Consider the following 17,819-nt stretch of genomic DNA (forward strand, 5'->3'; position numbering starts at 1 on the left):
CTTCCCTCCCTCTCTCTCTGCCTGCCTCTCTGACAAATAAATCTCTCTCTGTCAAATAAATAAATAAAATCTTCAAAAAAAAATTTTAAACTGTGGTAAGATACATGTAAGATTTACCATCTTAACAAGTTTTACATGTACAATTCACTGACAGTATATTCACATTGTTGTATAACCATCACTACATCTATATTTTCGGCATCCCAAACTGAAACCCTGTACCCATTAAACTTCCCAGCCCCTGGTAACCTTTATTTTAATTTTTTTCTGATTTTGACTACTCTAGGTCTCTCATATAAGTGGAATCATACACATAAGTGGAATTTGATCTTTTGTGACTAGTGACATTTCACTTAGCGTGTACTCAAGGTTCATCCATGTAGTAGCATGTGTCAGAATTTCACTCTTTTTTAAGCTTAAATAATATTCTATTGTATGTATATAGCACATTCTGTTTATTCATTCATGCACTAACGGACCGCGGGCTGCTTCCACCTTTTGTGGCAACTGTGAATAATGCTGCTATGAATATTGGTGCCTAAATATTTGTTCAAGTCCCTGCTTTCAATTCTTGTGTATACATAATAATAAGTAAAATTGCCAGATTAAATGGTGATTCTGTTTTTACTTTCTTTTAAAGAAGTAAGCTCTATACCCAACATGGGGCTTAAACTCAACGACCCCAAGATCAAGAGTCCCATGCCTTACCAACTGAGCCAGCCAGGCATTCCTGTCTTTTTTAAGGAACTGCCATACTGTTTTCTACAGTGGTTGTACCATTTTACATTCCTACTAACAGTGTGTGAGGGTTCCAATTTTTCCACATTCTCACCAACATTTGTTATTTCCTTTTCGGACTGCAGCCATCCCAGTGGGTGTGATGTAGTACCTCACCATGGTTTTGATTTGCATGTCTCTAGTGAGCTGTGATGGTGAGCATCTTCTCAGGTGCTCACTGGCTCTTTGTTTCTCTTCCTTAGAAATATCTGCTCAAGTCCTTTGCCCATTTTCTACTTGGATTGCTGGTTTTTTGTTGTTGTTGAGTTGCAGGAGTTCTTTATGTCCTAGATATTACTCTTTATCAGAAATATGATTTGCAAAAATGTTTTCCCTTTCTGTTCATTGCCTCATCACTGTTAACTGTATTCTTTGAGCACAGAAGTTTTTAATTTTGATGTAGTTTAGTTTATCTGTTTTTTTTTTTCTTTTGTTGCCTATACTTTTGATGTTATAGCCAAGAAATTATTGCCAAATCCAATGTCATTAAGTTTCTTCCCTGTGTATTCTTCTAAGAGTTTTATGGTTTTAGCTCTTATATTTAGATCTTTGATCCATTTTGAAGTACTTTTTGTGTATGGTGTAAGGTAAGATTTCAACTTCATTTTTTTGCATGTCTATGTCCAATTTTTCCAAACTGTTAAAAGGACTGTCCTTTCCCCCAGTGCATGGTATTGATAACCTGACTGAGACTAATTTGACCATATATGTGAAGATTTATTTCTGGGCTCTTTATTCCATTGGTCTATATGTCTACTTTAAGCATAGTGGTTACTTTTAGTATCCTTTTTAACAACTCTGAACAATTATGATGTTTGGCATTGCGGATTAAAGGTCTTTCACTATAATTGGGTTCCATACATGTTCTACCAAAAAGCTGTACTTCCTTAAGAGCCAAGACCACATCTAGTTATCCTTGTAACCTCAGTGTCTGACATTGTTTCTGACACATAGTAGGTGTTCCAAAAATATGTGAACCACATGTGGCAAGATGCTGGTAAGCAATTTTTGCTCACCACATGGCCACCTTGTCAATGCATTCTTAAAAGAGATTAAACACCACAATGTACCAATACGAAATGTCTACTTTAGGGGTGCCTAGGTTGCTCAGTGGGTTAAGCCTCTGCCTTCGGCTCAGGTCATGGTCTCAGGGTCCTGTGATCGGTCCCCTCATCAGGCTCTCTGCTCATTGGGGAGCCTGGTTCCCTCTCTCTCTCTCTCTGCCTGCCTCTCTACTGTTCCAAAGCTGTTCAATTCTCAGCCTTACAGTGCCAGCCTACTCAGACAAATAAGAGCCTGGCAGTTGGTTAATGAAACAGAACCATCTACCTTCTTCAAGCTTAATGCTTAGGAGCTCATCTTCACCCCCCCATCAAACAGCTGATCAAAATGTTCACCCCATCTACATGGGTTTCCTGGAAAGGGTGGGGGTTGGGGAGGTACCAAGAGAGGTAGGAATCTACTGCTAAGAAAATAAAGACTTTTCTCCACTGAGTTACAAAGATACATTGAATAAATGAATCAAGATTATCACCATCAGGGGTGCCTGGGTGGCTCAGTGGGTTAAGCCGCTGCCTTCGGCTCAGGTCATGATCTCAGGGTCCCGGGATCGAGTCCCACATCGGGCTCTCTGCTCAGCAGGGAGCCTGCTTCCCTTTCTCTCTCTCTCTCTCTCTGCCAGTCTCTCTCCCTCCCTGTGATCTCTCTCTGTCAAATAAAAAAAAAAAATCTAAAAAAAAAAAAAAAAAAAAGATTATCACCATCAAGCGTTAGTCAATGTCAAGACATCTGCCAGAAGCCACAGTTTCTTCTAATCCTAACTCCTTCTCTTTCTAGGCCCTGGTCAATCCCTCCTTAGTGGACTCCTAGCCTAACAGAGACCACAGCAAACCTCTGGGTCTGAGATACAGAGCCCTCTGGGTCACTAAGATATCACTGGTCTTGTTTTCTCTGGTCCCGTGGGTCTCTAATGCCTGAGCCCATGTGTCTTGCTGGGCCCTCCTTCATTGGCATTCAGGCTCTATCTATCTTATACCCTCTGGTCCGTAGAAGTGCTTTGACCATCATTACCTCCCAGGTACTGCTTCCAGCCCCACCCTCATCTGTGCTGTCTGGACGTGGCCCTCTTCTACTCTAGTTTCACTGCTTCACTTCCACCCTGAACACTGGATGTGGAGCTTCCCAGAAAAATAGGAGTGGGAAGAAAAGAGTCTCCTGTTACTTAAACACTTACTGTCTCAAGCGCTATGACTAAGGGTTCTTAACCAACATGACTGCGTTGAATACTACTCTGCCACTCACAAGATATGTGACCTTGGGCAAGTCACTTGACCTCTCTGTGCCTAGGTTTTCTCATATCGAACGTAGAGATAATCATAGTAAATAATACAGAAAATACTCATGTTCACTGTTGATACTCTTACGATTACTTCTCACATGCACTGACTTCGTTTAATCCTCACAAAAATCTTGCAAGGTAAGTATTATTCTCCTTGCCTCGACAAGTTTTTCAGAAAAGAAAACTAGAGTTCAGATAAAGGAATTCACCCATGGTTACAGTGCTAGTAAGTAGTGGCAACTAGACCTCAACTTGGTCTGTTTGACCCCCAGACCCCTTGTCCTTTCATCATCCCAGGTCTCCTCCAAAGGCAACTACTCACAAGACACGGAATGGTTAAGTTTCCTTGGGGAAAAGAAAGCAGCAAGAGGCCACCAGCTGGGGTAATTGCTTTTTGGAGCATATTCAGAAAGTAATGAAGGGAAATGGAATGAGTATTAAACCACACTTAAAATAAGCAGCCTCACCTTGCCACTCACTGGCTAAGTACACAGGCAACCAATCCTCAAATCCCTACTCCGAAAAATGGGAATGATAATACAATGTTTTTATAACAATAATAGTAACAGCCCTGTGTGGGGAGCACACAGTGAGAGAGCAGTAAATTAGATGCACCGTACGCCATGTGCAAGTACTCTACGTATTATGAAATGTGTCACAAATGAAAGCTTACTAAATCAGTAAGATTATTAATTTTACTAAATGTAAAATTACCAAATAGTGCAAGAGATAGAGTCTTTGACTCCAAATGAAATGGGGTGAAATCACAGTAGCTTGGGTGGGTTATTTCACTTCTCTGAGCCTCAGTGTCCTCACGAATGGGAATGTATCAGATTCTCAGTTGTGAGTGACAGAAAACTCAACTCCACAGACATCTGCATGAAAAAGGAATTGATTCCGCTTCAAGTATTTGAGCTAGAGTTTAGGCATGCAAACAATGTTGCCAAGTCACAGGCTCTCTTGAACTTTTCACTCTGTCTTCAAAAGCATCGTAATGTTCTCCTTCAATAGTAGCCATCCCCCACCAACACATAAGGATTAGATGCAGCCCCCTAAACAATCACAAAGCAGAAAACTTCTTTATTGCCAAAGTTCCAAAATTAATTTTCACTGACCTGGCTCGGATCATGTGTTCATTCCTAAACCAGTCGTTGAAGCTGGGAAATAGTAATATTCCGGTTGGTCAGGCCCTGGAATAAGATGGATGGGAAAGTCCCATCAGAAACCTATGAGCTGAGAATGGGGTGGGGAGGCTGATTCTCCAAAAAACAAAATGCTATTACCTGAAAAGCAGGCAGCAGATACTAGGCCTGCAGCAACAGATGTCCATGACAGAGGATGCGATGGCCTCGTGGTAGAACTGTCTCCACGTTTAAATGAGCCCTGCAAATAAATAGGTGATTGTGGTGATTATAGAGGAGGGCAGGGCTCTGCAAAGTAAATTCTGAGCTCCTATCAGTTGGAGGAGAAGCAAAAGGAGCACCATGACTGAGGCAAATGCAGAAGGTCCTAGGATGGGCAGTAAGGCATTGGATCCCACACACTGGACTGGTGCTTGGGCAAAAGTCAAGGTCAGCCCACAAGAGGCAGGTTTAGGGCTCAGAATGGGCAGGTAACAAGATATGGCTGGGACTGCAGCCAAGAGGCCAATGCTAGTGAAGCTGTGGCTCTGGCTTTTGGTTGAGTGGACAGCTTGTCCCCCTAAAAAGGGCCAGGCCCAGCAGGCAAAGAAAACCATAGCAACCACAAGTTAAGGAAGACGGATGAAAAGCTTGTAAACACAGCTTCCAGCCATGTGGCATAGCTTTGGGCTCCTAGGAGACAGCCACATAAAGACCAGCCTGGCTCATGGCGACCAGGCAAAGGGGACTATTTCTGGGCTCTACTGTGGGCCGACACAGAGCCTGCAAACCAGACAGGCAAACAGGCAGTGCAAACAGAAATCATGGCTGTGAAAGCAGAGTCTTCTTGTGTTGCACTGCTATTTGCTCACAAGCGCGCAGGGGCCAAGCTTGCTCTCTGCCCGCCGTTCGTGCCCACCCCTCCTTCCATCCCCATGCAAACTTCCTACCCAGCCGCAGAACTGGGTGGCAAGTGACCGTTTAGATGGCGGCAACTGTGAAACCCACTAAGGAGCTCTGTGTTGCTCTGTCATAAATAACTAGCTGTCTCATACAATTTCCTGAGCTGTACAATCAGCAATGACAATCTGCCTTTCCATCCATCAGCGGGCAATGACTGTAGGTCCTCAGCTGGATGCTGATAACTCCATTTTTCAAGGCCGTGGCCGGACCCACTTTTCACCACTGAAGAGTTAACCATTACTCTGCAGTGCTGGGTATGACAGTACCGACCCAGAACAGACATTTAATAGGATATAAAATCTTTCTCTCCAGTCCGATTTTCCAAAAAGAAAAAGAGAAAAAAAAAATCGGCAAACTCTTTTTGCCTGATAAATACTTGAAATTTTAGGTGCACAGAACCCAAACAGTAACTATGGCAACACAAGCCACTCCAGTAAGACTAACACAGATTATTTCCAGCACAATAGCCTGGCTTGTGCTCAGAAAGCAGAGGTAATGTTGGCTGAAAGCAATTCCTGATTGGGGTGGGGTGGGGGGTGGCCTGGGGAATGAGGAGGGGATAAAATCCTCTGGCAATAGAAGCTTCATGCTCAGGTTTCTGGTTTCAAGCCTCTAGGATTCAGTGGCAAGATGAATTAACTACTGGATTAATATCTTGCCTCTTCACACTAATGAGCTGGCGGCCTCTTCGTCCTCTGCTTGGGCTTCTTCACTTCCAACCACAAAGCCACTCAAACCCCATGACTGACAGAGATAGCACTAAGAAAATGGGCTGTGAAAATAATAGACTCAGACAAACAGTTTGACCGGATGTTACGCATCACCCAGAATCCAGAATGGGACACTCTTAAAAACAAGAGAATGTGACCCATGGTTGGTAAAGCTCTGTCCAACCTCATTTATTTTATAGATGGGAAAACTGAGACCCAGGAAACTTGGGAGAATTGGTCATATTCAGTCAGAATCAGGAGGTCACGTGGACTCCTGGTTAAGGCCACTGGCATGTAGGGCCAGACTGAATGGGGTTTGCATACTAGCTATTAGACTCTGGGTGAGTCAGTTAACCTCAATGAACCTGAGTTTACTTACTTAAGAATAATAATTATGATAATAATAATAAAAGAGCCTACCTTTTAAGGTTGTTATAAGAATAAATGAAGGAGGGGTGCCTGGGTGGTTCAGTGGGTTAAAGCCTCTGCCTTCGGCTCAGGTCATGATCCCAGGGTTCTGAGATGGAACTCCTCGGGCTCTCTGCTCAGCAGGGAGCCTGCTTCCCTTTCTCTCTCTCTGCCTGCCTCTCTGCCTACTTGTGATCTCTGTCTGTCAAATAAGTTTAAAAAAAAAAAAAAAGAATAAATGAAGTTATCCATATACTTAAGATAAAAAAGGTACCCCCAAAATAATTGATACTGTTATTAATGCATAAACCAGAACTAAACCAATTATTCTCCAGAAGACTTGTGCACAATGCAAGAAGAAATCCACTTCACATCAATCCATATCCCATTTTTTCCATACCCCACCTTTTGTGCCACAAACTGACCATTTAACCAGGGAGCCCGATGTGGGACTCGATCCTGGGACTCCAGGATCATGACTTGAGCCGAAGGCAGTCGCTTAACCAACTGAGCCACCCAGGCCCCCCATCACAATCTTCTTTTTTTTTTTTAAGATTTTATTGATTTATCTATTTGAGAGAGAGAGAGTAGGGCAAGGAGCAGAGGGAGAGGGACAAGCAGACACCATGCTGAGCATGGAACCTGATGGGGGGCTCAATTCCAGGACCCTGAGATCATGACCTTAATGAAAAGTATGACAGAGAACAGCCAAAATCAAGAGTCGGCCTTTTAACCAAATGAGCCACCCGGGTGCCCCAGATTTAACAATCTTCTCTTAAGGCAGTGTTTCTCAAACATTTTGGTCTCAGGATCCTTTTCCACACTTATTTCCACACAAAACTTATGGAGGATTCCCAAAGAGCTTGCATTTATATGGATTTTTTTTTAATTTTTTAAAAGATTATATTTATTTAACAGAGAGAAAGCAAGCAGGGGGAGCGGCAGGCAGAGGGAGAGGTAGAAGCAGGTTCTCCACTGAGTAAGGAGCTAGAGGCTGATGTGGGGCTCAATCCCAGGACCCTGGGATCAGGACCTGAGTCAAAGGCAGATGTTTACCTGACTGAGCCACCTAGGCACCCCTATATGTGTTTTTTAAACTATTTATTAGTTTATTTTAAAATAACAATAAACTCATTAAATGTTAACATTAATTACATATTTTTATGAAATACAACTTTTTTCCAAAACAAAAAAACACTTAATGAAAAGTATGACAGAGAACAGCTATATCTGCTCATATCTGCGTCTGCATTCAATCTATTGTGATATACTATTTGAACTGAAGCATATGAGGAAAATACAGTCTCATATGGATATATAGTTGGAAAAGGAAAGGATAATTGTGAATTTTCTTCTTTGATACTACCTCATAACTCAGCAAGCGGTAGTTTCTTAAAGATTAGCTGCAGGTAGAATCTGAAACCACATCAATGAAATTTTCATACTCTATAACATAATCTATTGGCTTATCAAGTACTTTGAATGGATTTTTTTTTAACTTACGCGTGATTTTTTAACATCATGCATTGGTCATTTGGAAAACATAGGCTGACTTGCACAGATCTTCCAAATGTCACGTTTCACTATAGAAGATCACATTCATTAACATCACTACTAATCTCATGAGATGAGTCTTTATTGGGAAGCTGTCAAGTTCAAAGTAACAGATATTCTAATTCTTACTTGAAAGCTTAAATTTGATCTTTGGTAACAAATACTATCAGTGTTTTCCTTTACAGGCTCATTTCAATTATTTTTGAGAAATTTTCTACCACATACCCTAGCTGAAGTAACGATAGTTTTCATTAAGATAATTAAAAAAAAAAAAAAAAAAAGGTAAAAACCATAACTCTCATACAGATGTAAATGCATACACATTAAAGGTTTTATTTAACTCACAATGAGAGAACCAAGCAGATGTTTAAAGAGTTCAAAGAAGTCCAAGAAGCACAAATTTATAATGAATAAAAGAATGTTCCATGTGCAAACAGCACAAAACTGGCTTTTTCAAAGAGGGGAAAGGGTGTCCCTCGCCAGGTGGGATTCATTTGCATCTCCACAGACAAGAATTCTTTTGCATTGCTATCAGTTATCTACAACTTAGAGAGTTGTAAAATAACTCCATAGAATCACATCCCTGGTTAAGCACGTGCTACATACAGGCCGCGCAGTTTTCCTCTGAAGCACAGATCTTCCCCACAGTCTTCTGTCGCCCATTCTTTCAAGTAAAAATGAAGGTTTTTTGGAAAAAAGCAGCTAGTTCAGCTCACAGCTCAGCACAATTGCACTTCCTGAGACAATCACCCTACACTGGTATGCAACGTAAGTAACCCTTGAAGTCTGGTGCCACTGCCTTATTTCTGCTAAGTTGCCAGTTGAGCTGCCATTGCTTTTACACCATTAGTGCAAATGCCAACACAATGAAATGACAGATAATGGTCTTAGTATTCATCTGATACTTCTAGATTAATAAATAATTTTGACCTTGAGGACCCCCTGACCAGGTCTTGGGAATCCTAGGGGGATACTTTTAGAACCACCACACTAGGGTATATAGTTGAGGGAGGAAATGATCTAAAAAAAGAATGAACAGGAGCACCTGACTGGCTCAGTTCGCAGAGCACGGGCCTCTTGATCTTGAGGTCATGAGTTCAGGCTCCCCACTGGGCACAGAGCTTACTAGAGAGGCAAGAAAAAAAAAAAAAAAAGGGAAGAAGAAGATGAAAAGAGCCAAACATCTGCAAACTGAATAATCAGTTTGCGGAGAGAGGGAAAAGTTATCAATGAAAATCTAAGAACAGTGCCATGGTGTTGGGGATGAAAAGAATATAAACACAATAATAAAATCTACTGAAAGTTACTATGCTTTGTTATTACTAGATACTGGCATTTCCAAATAATGCCAGTGATAAAAATACTCCTACCCACATGGCAGTCCATTCCCACTGCTCCACCTGTATATCACAGCCCGGAAGTACAGAGCCAAGTCACAGGAATCCGCTGGCGTGAAAAGCAGAGACTGTACAGGGAGGAGGTAGGGACCATTCCACTCCTCTTCTTTTAGTGACTACCTTAGAAATGTCAGCATGGATGCTTGTCAAAATCCAAAACAGATCAGTATCTTAATCCTCCGCTCCTCCCCAAAACAGGGATTGTAATCCAACGTTGGTCATCTCCGCTCTCCAATTTAGAACCACTGTTATCACACATTTTGTTTTTTTTTAACAAGACATAGTTGTTATCTTACAAAATCTTTTTTTTTTTTAATTTGTACATGTATTTAGCACTTCCTTTGCTCTTCATTTGTTACTGCATCTCAGACCTTCCCTCTGCCTAAAGTATATTCTTTACAGTTTCCTTTAGTGAGAGTCTGTGGTGATGGATTCTCTCAGATTTTATCTGCAAATATCTTTATTTCCTCCTCCTTTAAAAAATATTTTTGCTACAATCCTAGTTTCACAGTTACTTTCTCAGCACACTTATTTCGGTGGTTTCTATTATCGCTGCTGCGAGGACAACTGTCAGGATAATTGCCATTCTTTTTTTTTTTTTTTAATTTATTTATTTGACAGAGAGAGATCACAAGTAGACGGAGAGGCAGGCAGAGAGAGAGAGAGGGAAGCAGGCTCCCTGCTGAGCAGAGAGCCCGATGTGGGACTCGATCCCAGGACCCTGGGATCATGACCTGAGCCGAAGGCAGCGGCTTAACCCACTGAGCCACCCAGGCGCCCCGATAATTGCCATTCTTTAATCTATCTTGCCTTTGAGATTGCTCCAAGATCTTCTCTTCTTTGGTGTTCTACAGTTTTGTTTTACGATGTGTGCAGGTATGGATTTCTTACCTTTTTTTTCACTTAATGTTTTTTATTGGAGTATAATTAACATATGGTGTTATACTAGTTTCAGGTGTCGATATAATGATTCAGCAATTCTGTAAATTATTCAGTGCTCAAGACAAGTGTACTCTGGATTTCTTTTTATCTCACTTGAGATTCACTGTGCTACCTGAATATGTGGACAGGTATCTTTCGCTAATACTGAAGACCTCAGCTACTATCTGTTTAAATACTATCTCTGTTTCATTCTTTCTCTTTTCTTATGGAACATTCTTTGTGTGTTAAATTGCTTCATTCTTTTTTTTTAAGTGTTTATTTATTTATTTGACAGACGAAGATCACAAATAGGCGGAGAGGCAGGGGTGGGGGGGAAGGGGAGGAGAGAAGTCAGCTCCCCGCTGAGCAGAGAGCCCGGTGGGGGGCTCGATCCCAGGACTGTGGGATCATGACCTGAGCCGAAGGCAGAGGCTTTAACCCACCAGCCACCTGGGCGCCCGAAATTGCTTCATTCTATCTTCCAGATCCCTTAATGTCTCTTTCCTATTTTCCATCCCTTTGTCTCTTCTTTGTGTTGTGTTTTGAATATATTTTTCAGAGCTCTCTACTTGGTTACTGATTCTTTCCTTGGTGTATCAAATTCATAAGTGTCGAATCCATAATTTTTCATTTCTAAAAATGTTTTTCAAATATACTCTGTCAGTTTATAGTCTGATTCTTTATTCATAATTTTATTTCCATAAACATATTAAAATACTTCTTTTATATTCTGTCTGATAATTCCACTCTGCATTCTTCATGGGTCTGATTCTGTTGTCTGTTGTTTCTGCTGGCTTAGTACTCACATTTTCTTGGGCTTCCTCAATGTATTTTATCATTTTTGAGTAGGAGCTAAAATTTCTTAGAAATTTATCATGAAGAATTCTTTGAGGCATAGGATGCGAGCTACTCTGAGGGGGTATGCATTTTGTTCTGCTAGGCACTTCAAGGGAACTAGCCCTTCAATGTAGCTAGCATCACTTTGGCAACATGAATTCATCTCATAGATCCTCAAAAGGGTTGACTTATGGTTACAAATTCTCAGGAAAGATTTTTTTTTTAACCTTCCACCCAGCCACATTGTTTAAGACAAGCAATTGTTTTTCCCTCTGTGACAGGTTTAGTTCTAAACTACCCTTGCACTAAATCACCTTTACACTGAGCCATGGCTACCTGAGGTCCTGACTTAATGGGAGGGGTCCTATTAGACTGTCACTTTGGGCACATTCTAGGATTCATCTCCTTTCTTCCATGGAAAATGAGAGCTTGAAAATCATCTCATTCAGCAAGTATCTATGAGGCAAAAGCCAACTTTGGGGCTCTGCTTACCCTTCTTAGTTTTTGGCCTTTGAGGATTCCTTAATAACCGCTGGCTCACGAACACATTTTTTCAAAATGGCTTTTATATGTTATCCAGCACATTCAGTTGTTTCCAACAGGAGGATCAGTCAAAGTAGTTACTCCTCCAGACTGTAAGAAATGGAAGTTCACATAAAAGCATGATGTATGGTTTAATGTTGCTTGTTTATGTGGAAAAGGAGTGAGGAAAGGCAACAGGTTTCAGCTGGGGATATAGCTGAAAAACTCAGCAGGGACTAGCCTTGAATGTCAACCTACATTTGAGCTTTATCCAGCAGGTAATGGAGGTGCTTCTGAACTTGACCACAAGATTAATAAGGTTCTTCATATACTAACATTTTAGGATTTGACTGTTGTTTACCTTTAAAGTAGTTTAGTTTCTCACAGTGTGGCCAAGTTCCACCTGCATCGGAACCATCTGATTCATATATCAAAACTTGCGGACTTCCAGGTCCCATCACAAATCTACTGAATCAGTATCCTCAGGGAGGGAAGATCGGCAGACTGGGAAATCACTTTTTAATGACATAGAATGGCATAAATATTCACAGAAGCACCTGGCTGGCTCTGTTGGTAGGGTGACTCTTGATATTGGGGTTGTAAGTTCAAGCCCCACACAAGGTATAAAGATTATTTAAAAATAAAATCTTAAGAAAAATAGAAAAAAGTCACTTACATGTGTCCTTTTCTGTGAGTATTAATTCATTTAATCTTTGTTTAGGGGCTGGGTGGCTCAGTCATTAGGTATCTGCCTTTGGCTTGGGTCATGACCCCAGGGTCCTGGGACTGAGCCCTGCATCAGGCTCTCTGCTAGGCAGAAAGCCTGCTTTTCCTCTCCCACTCCTCCTGCTTGTGTTTCTGCTCTCGCTGTCTCTGTCAAATATATAAATAAAATCTTTAGGAAAAAAATAAAGAAAATAAACCTTTGTTTAAGTGATATAAAGTGTGCATGTTGGTATGTGTGAGTGTGTGCTTATACACATGCTGGGCCAAGCTATAAAATGTGTTTTTATGTGTTGAAGTCAAAAAACTTAGAGAAGCAATGTCTTAGAGGATGCCCTTTATATTGTTTTTTATCAGATTTTACCTGTAATTAAAATCTTGTGTGGAAAAGGAATGCAGTATAATTTCCCGCTGAATAAACCTGCCCATAGCAGGCTGGAACACATCTATATTTGTACATAAATCAATTAATTTTGGCATTTCCTGACTCAAAATGAAGTGATGAAAAAGCATCTCCATGAACCTGGTATGGGTGGAAACATGCTGTTAATTGTCACCTATTCAAGAACTGTTTTCTCATTTTCCTCAAGAGATTACAAAGCCTATGTTCTGGCTCTCAGTACATCTCAGTAACCTTGTACTTTAGAAGATAAAGTATCACAAAATCCTGGCAAAACTAATTCCAAAGTACTGAGGTGATCCCTTCACTGTGCAGGATTTTGTATGACTTCCACAAATGGTGATGGGTTTTTTCTTGTACATGCTTCAGTGGTATAAGTGTGTGCGCATGCACGTGTGTGTGTGTTTGTGTGTGTGTTTATTTCTGGCCTATTCTCCAAAAACACTGATGAGCAAGGACAAATACAAACCCATCCATCCAAGCATCAAGAGAAAATACACACACACACACACACACACACACACACACAAACACATATTGTTGTCCTGAATATATTTCACAGGTTTCAGTGATATATTTACTGCCTATTATAATTCCACTTCCACATACCTCTAGTATTGGTATTTATCTTTTTTCATTAAACCAAATCGCAGTTTTATACAAAAAAGCTTTCGTGAAGAATATTTTAGAGATATCACCTCACACCTTTAGAATGGCTAGTATCAAAAAGACAAAACATAACAAGTGTTGGCAAGGATGTGAAAAAAAGGGAACCCTTCTGCACTGTGGGTGGGAATGTAAACTGGTGCAGTATGGAAGTTTCTCAAAAAATTAAAAATAGAAATAACATATAATCCAGTAATTCCACTTCTGGGTATGTACCCAGAGAAAACAAAAACACTAGTTTGTAAAGATACATGCCCTCCTATCTATGTTCATTCCAACATTATTTACAACAACCACGATATAGAAGCAAACTAAGCATCCATCAATAAAAGAATGGATAAAGAGGTAGTATGTATAGACAATAGAAGGTTGCTCAGTCATAAAAAAAATTAAAATCTTGCCATTTGCAACAACATGGGTAGACCTAGAGGATATTATGCTAAGTGAAATGAGTCAGACAAAGATAAATACCATATGATTTCACTTAGATGTGGAATCTAAAGCAAACAGACAGATAAATGGGACAAGACAAAACATGAACACACTCATAAATACAGAGAACAAACTGGTGTTGCCAGAGGGGAAACTGATGGGGGTATGGGCAAAATAGCTGAAGGAAATTCAGAGGTCAAACTTCCAGTTATAAAATATGTCTTGGGTTGGGGGGCGCCTGGGTGGCTCAGTGGGTTAAGCCTCTGCCTTCGGTTCAGGTCATAGTCTCAGGGGCCTGGGATCGAGCCCTGCATCAGGAATCTCTGCTCAGCAGGGAGCCTGCTTCCCCCTCCCCCTCTACCTGCCTTTCTGCCTACTTGTGATCTCTCTCTCTCTCTCTGTGTTAAATAAATAAAATCTTTTTAAAAATAATAAAATAAAAAATAAAATAAGTCATGGGGATACAGAGTATAGCATAGGGAATATAGTCAATAATATTGTAATAACTTTGTATGTTGACAGATGACTACACGTATCATAGTGAACTTTTCATAATGTCTTAAATGTCAAGTCACTATGTTGTGCACCTGAAACTAATATACTATTGCCTGACAACTATACTTCAATTAAAAAAATTATTTCATTTTTAAGATTTTATTTACTTAGAGAAAGAGCACACGTGCACAAGCAGGGGGAGGGGCAGAGGGAGAGGGAGAGAATCCTCAAGCAGACTCCATGCTGAGCATGGAGCCTGAAGCGGGGCTCCACCCATGACCCCGAGATCATGATCTGAGTCGGTCACTCAACCAACTGAACCACCCAGGCACCCCTATTTTATTTTATTTTTAATAAACAAATTTTTAAAAGAACGTCTTATATCCTTTTTTCAAAAGGAAAATCGAATCACTTGCCCAAAGAAGAGGTAACTGTAAAAAACAAATGCATAAGAAGGAGAACCAAGTCATCACCCTCATATTCCAAAACCTGTCAAGGCTCTGAACCTGAATGAAACCTGTTCTCTTTATTTTAAAAAGAGACTTGACTGTTTCTTTCTAAAGACCTCCAGCGGAGGAGGGATGCCTGGCTGGCTCAGTCCACAGAGCATGGCACTCTTGATCTCAGGGTTATGAGCCCAAGATCCATGTTGGATGCAGAGCCTACTTTAAAAAAAAAAAAAAAAAAAATTAAAAACCTACCAGGATCAAACTGAGTCTTTTTCTGTGATGTTATCAAAAGGCATGAGAGGGGTGCCTGGGTGGCTCAGTGGGTTAAAACCTCTGCCTTCAGCTCGGGTCATGATCAAGGGTCCTGGGATCCAGCCCTGCATCAGGCTCTCTACTCCGCCGAGAGTCTGCTTCCCCCCACCCCCCTCTGCCTGCCTCTCTGCCTACTTGTGATCTCTGTGTGTCAAATAAATAAAATCTTTAAAAGAAAAAAAGGCATGGGAGATTAGAAAAGGAAATAACCTTCTCATTAGTGATTCATTTTGGTTTGCTTTTGTTTTGTTTCTTGCGATTCCTTTTCAGGCTGAACAAGTATCTCTTAGGATCATCTCCTATTCCACTGATCCTTCAAATCTGGGCAAGGACGTTATAGATCTGAGGTTCTCAAACTGCAGCATACATCAAAATCACCTGAAGGGCCTGTCAGACCAGATGGCTGGGCCTCATCCCCCATTTCTGAGTCAGCGGGTGAAGCCCAAGAAGTTTCCAGGTGGTGTTCATGCTGTAGGTGCAGATCACACTTTGGGAACCACTGCACAGATGAGTCCTCCACATCTCTTACCCCCTGGTTCAAGTGACCCTCCTTTGCTGCTCTCTGTCCATATTAAACTTCTCCTAGTCATTTCTTGTCCATCTCACCAATTCTGAGTCTTTTCACCCAAAACAAACATCCTCCTCCCTTCACAAGTCCCATGCTTTGAAGTACTTTTTGCCTATCAAACAGAGCACACTTATCACGTAATAATTTCTTTTCTCATGTTTTATTAATCAAAGACAAGGGAACTGCCAGTCAGAGCTTCCAGTCAGCATGGGGTAACTGGTGTTTCTATACTGAGTTGATGTAATTCTAGCCCAGAGCGAGGAAACCTGATGTTTTAGCTTAATTAGCCTGTGCGTCTAATCTCTGGTAAATACGAGCTTTTTTGGTTAGTCTTTTTGAAGTACCGAAAATAGCTCACAGACAGCCCTCCCTACTCTCCCTCATTACCCTGTGGGGCTGAGAAGCTCAGGTTAGGACCACCTGGTATCTATCACTCATTTGTTAATTAATCACTGATTGTCTTCTGTCATTTCTCCTATTGTTGTGCCTTAAGAGCATGAAGGGGCTGCATCTGGCCCTTCTTGTAAACCATACCATACCTTGCTCAGGGCTTTAGGGTTAGCAACTGCCGTCCCCCACAAAAGCCAAAAAACCAAAGATCCAAAACAAAAACCAGAAAAAGAAAACTATTTATTTCATTTAGATATTTGACTATACCACAGTTGTATCCAGGAGAGAGCAACACAATGAAAGAATATTTGCAGTAAAATAGACCAGTATTGTAAATAGGAGAATTGAGCTCAAAAGTTACCCTTTGGGGGATAGAAAACAAGTCAACAAAACAATTGATTTCCAGCCTTGGTAAAGAGCCTTGGAAATAACTACCTGCATGAGTGGGTGCACCAAAATATGATTCCAACGGATTGCTCTGCCCAGTGCCTCCTGGAAGGCTGGTAAGGGGGAAATGTTTGAAATCAGTCTGACTGAAACACAAGCAGATGAACTGAGTATTTGGAGTGATGATAAGATCTTAATGAATCAGAAATACCTCTGCCTTCCTCAAGAGTGACTTTCTTCAAAAAAAAAAAAAAGAGTGACTTTCTTTTTTCCAAAACTCTTCTTAAAACTCCTGTCTTCCCAAAAGCCATCCCTGGTGGTGACTACCACCACCCCTCCCCTGTCTGATTCTGATTACACTTTATTGCCAAGTCCCTTGCAATATTGAACATTGCATTGAAATTGCTATTGAAAGCGTTTTGTGTGTGTGTGTGTGTGTGTTTGGGAAGGTGCCCTTCTTCCCTCCAAGAAATAGCTCCCCACCCACCTGTAACAAAGACCTAAAACTTGACTATTATAATTTCTTTGTTTTTATGGCCTTGCTTATGTCAGGCATCTTCTTTCAAAATGCCAATAACAGTAAGCTCTTACCCATCATTAATCTTTTGGTGTCCCTTCCTGCCCTTTGCTGATGAAGGGGATGCTCAGATACTATTGCCAGCAATGCTTTGGATAGTTCCACTAAGGAAATTCCAAAGGAATCTTTTAACTACTAATGACTTTGGAATAGATGCAAAAAGCGAGGTTTTAGGTTTTTGTTTTACTCATTCCAAAGACTTATTAGATTTAGCTAATTATATAGCTTATCAAAATAAAAGATCTTATGGGTGCCATGTGATGGTCTACCTCATCATTCATGCCTGATTGAATAACATGGTTAAAATCCAAGGAGCTCCTCCTCTAATGAAGTTCCTGCTCTGGTCTGTTGCTATGGCAACTAAGGGCTATGGTCCAAAATGACAGCAAATATATTAAATATTGCAGCAAATCCATTTTCTTCCTGCTTTAGTGACCTCAGAGCCAAAACTGTATTTGATAGCATACAAGTTGAGATGGAGTATTGTGCCTGCTACTTTTTTCTTTTTTGACATGGAAACCAATCATACTTATATTCTCTAGCACAGCGTTATCTGTGTAGCAAGCACTGAAAAAAATACTTGAGGGAAGTTAGTTCTATATGGTGGATTGACCACACACACTTATTAAGCCTCTTTTTCTTGAGACCCCACTAAAATGGCAATAAAGAAATTAAAAAAGAGTATGTCTTATTAAACAACAAAAATTCAACTGAGTCATTTAAAAGATCAAATTGGCTTTCTTGAATGCTTCATGAATCAGGCAGCATCTCACCTAGCAAATAGAAAGAGGTTCTATTGAGCTACAGAAAAGGAAAGGTTTTTTTGTTTGTTTGTTTTTTGGTTTTTTTTAAAGGCATAGAGACATAGAGGG

At 40.7% G+C, this 17,819-nt stretch overlaps 1 long non-coding RNA gene across 1 annotated transcript in view; it reads right to left on the reverse strand.

The window, feature by feature from the left end:
* Nucleotides 1-4,230: 4,230 nt before the first annotated feature.
* LOC132011526 (uncharacterized) overlaps nt 4,231-17,819 on the reverse strand; it is a 63,306-nt gene continuing 49,717 nt past the window's right edge. The window contains exons 6-7 of the long non-coding RNA XR_009402399.1: nt 4,399-4,498; nt 4,231-4,305 (exon numbers count right to left, since the gene is read on the reverse strand). This is a non-coding gene — a long non-coding RNA (uncharacterized LOC132011526). The remainder of the gene's footprint in view (nt 4,306-4,398; nt 4,499-17,819) is intronic.

This window comes from Mustela nigripes, chromosome 2 (assembly GCF_022355385.1).
Source record: "Mustela nigripes isolate SB6536 chromosome 2, MUSNIG.SB6536, whole genome shotgun sequence".
Taxonomy (NCBI): Eukaryota; Metazoa; Chordata; class Mammalia; order Carnivora; family Mustelidae; genus Mustela; species Mustela nigripes.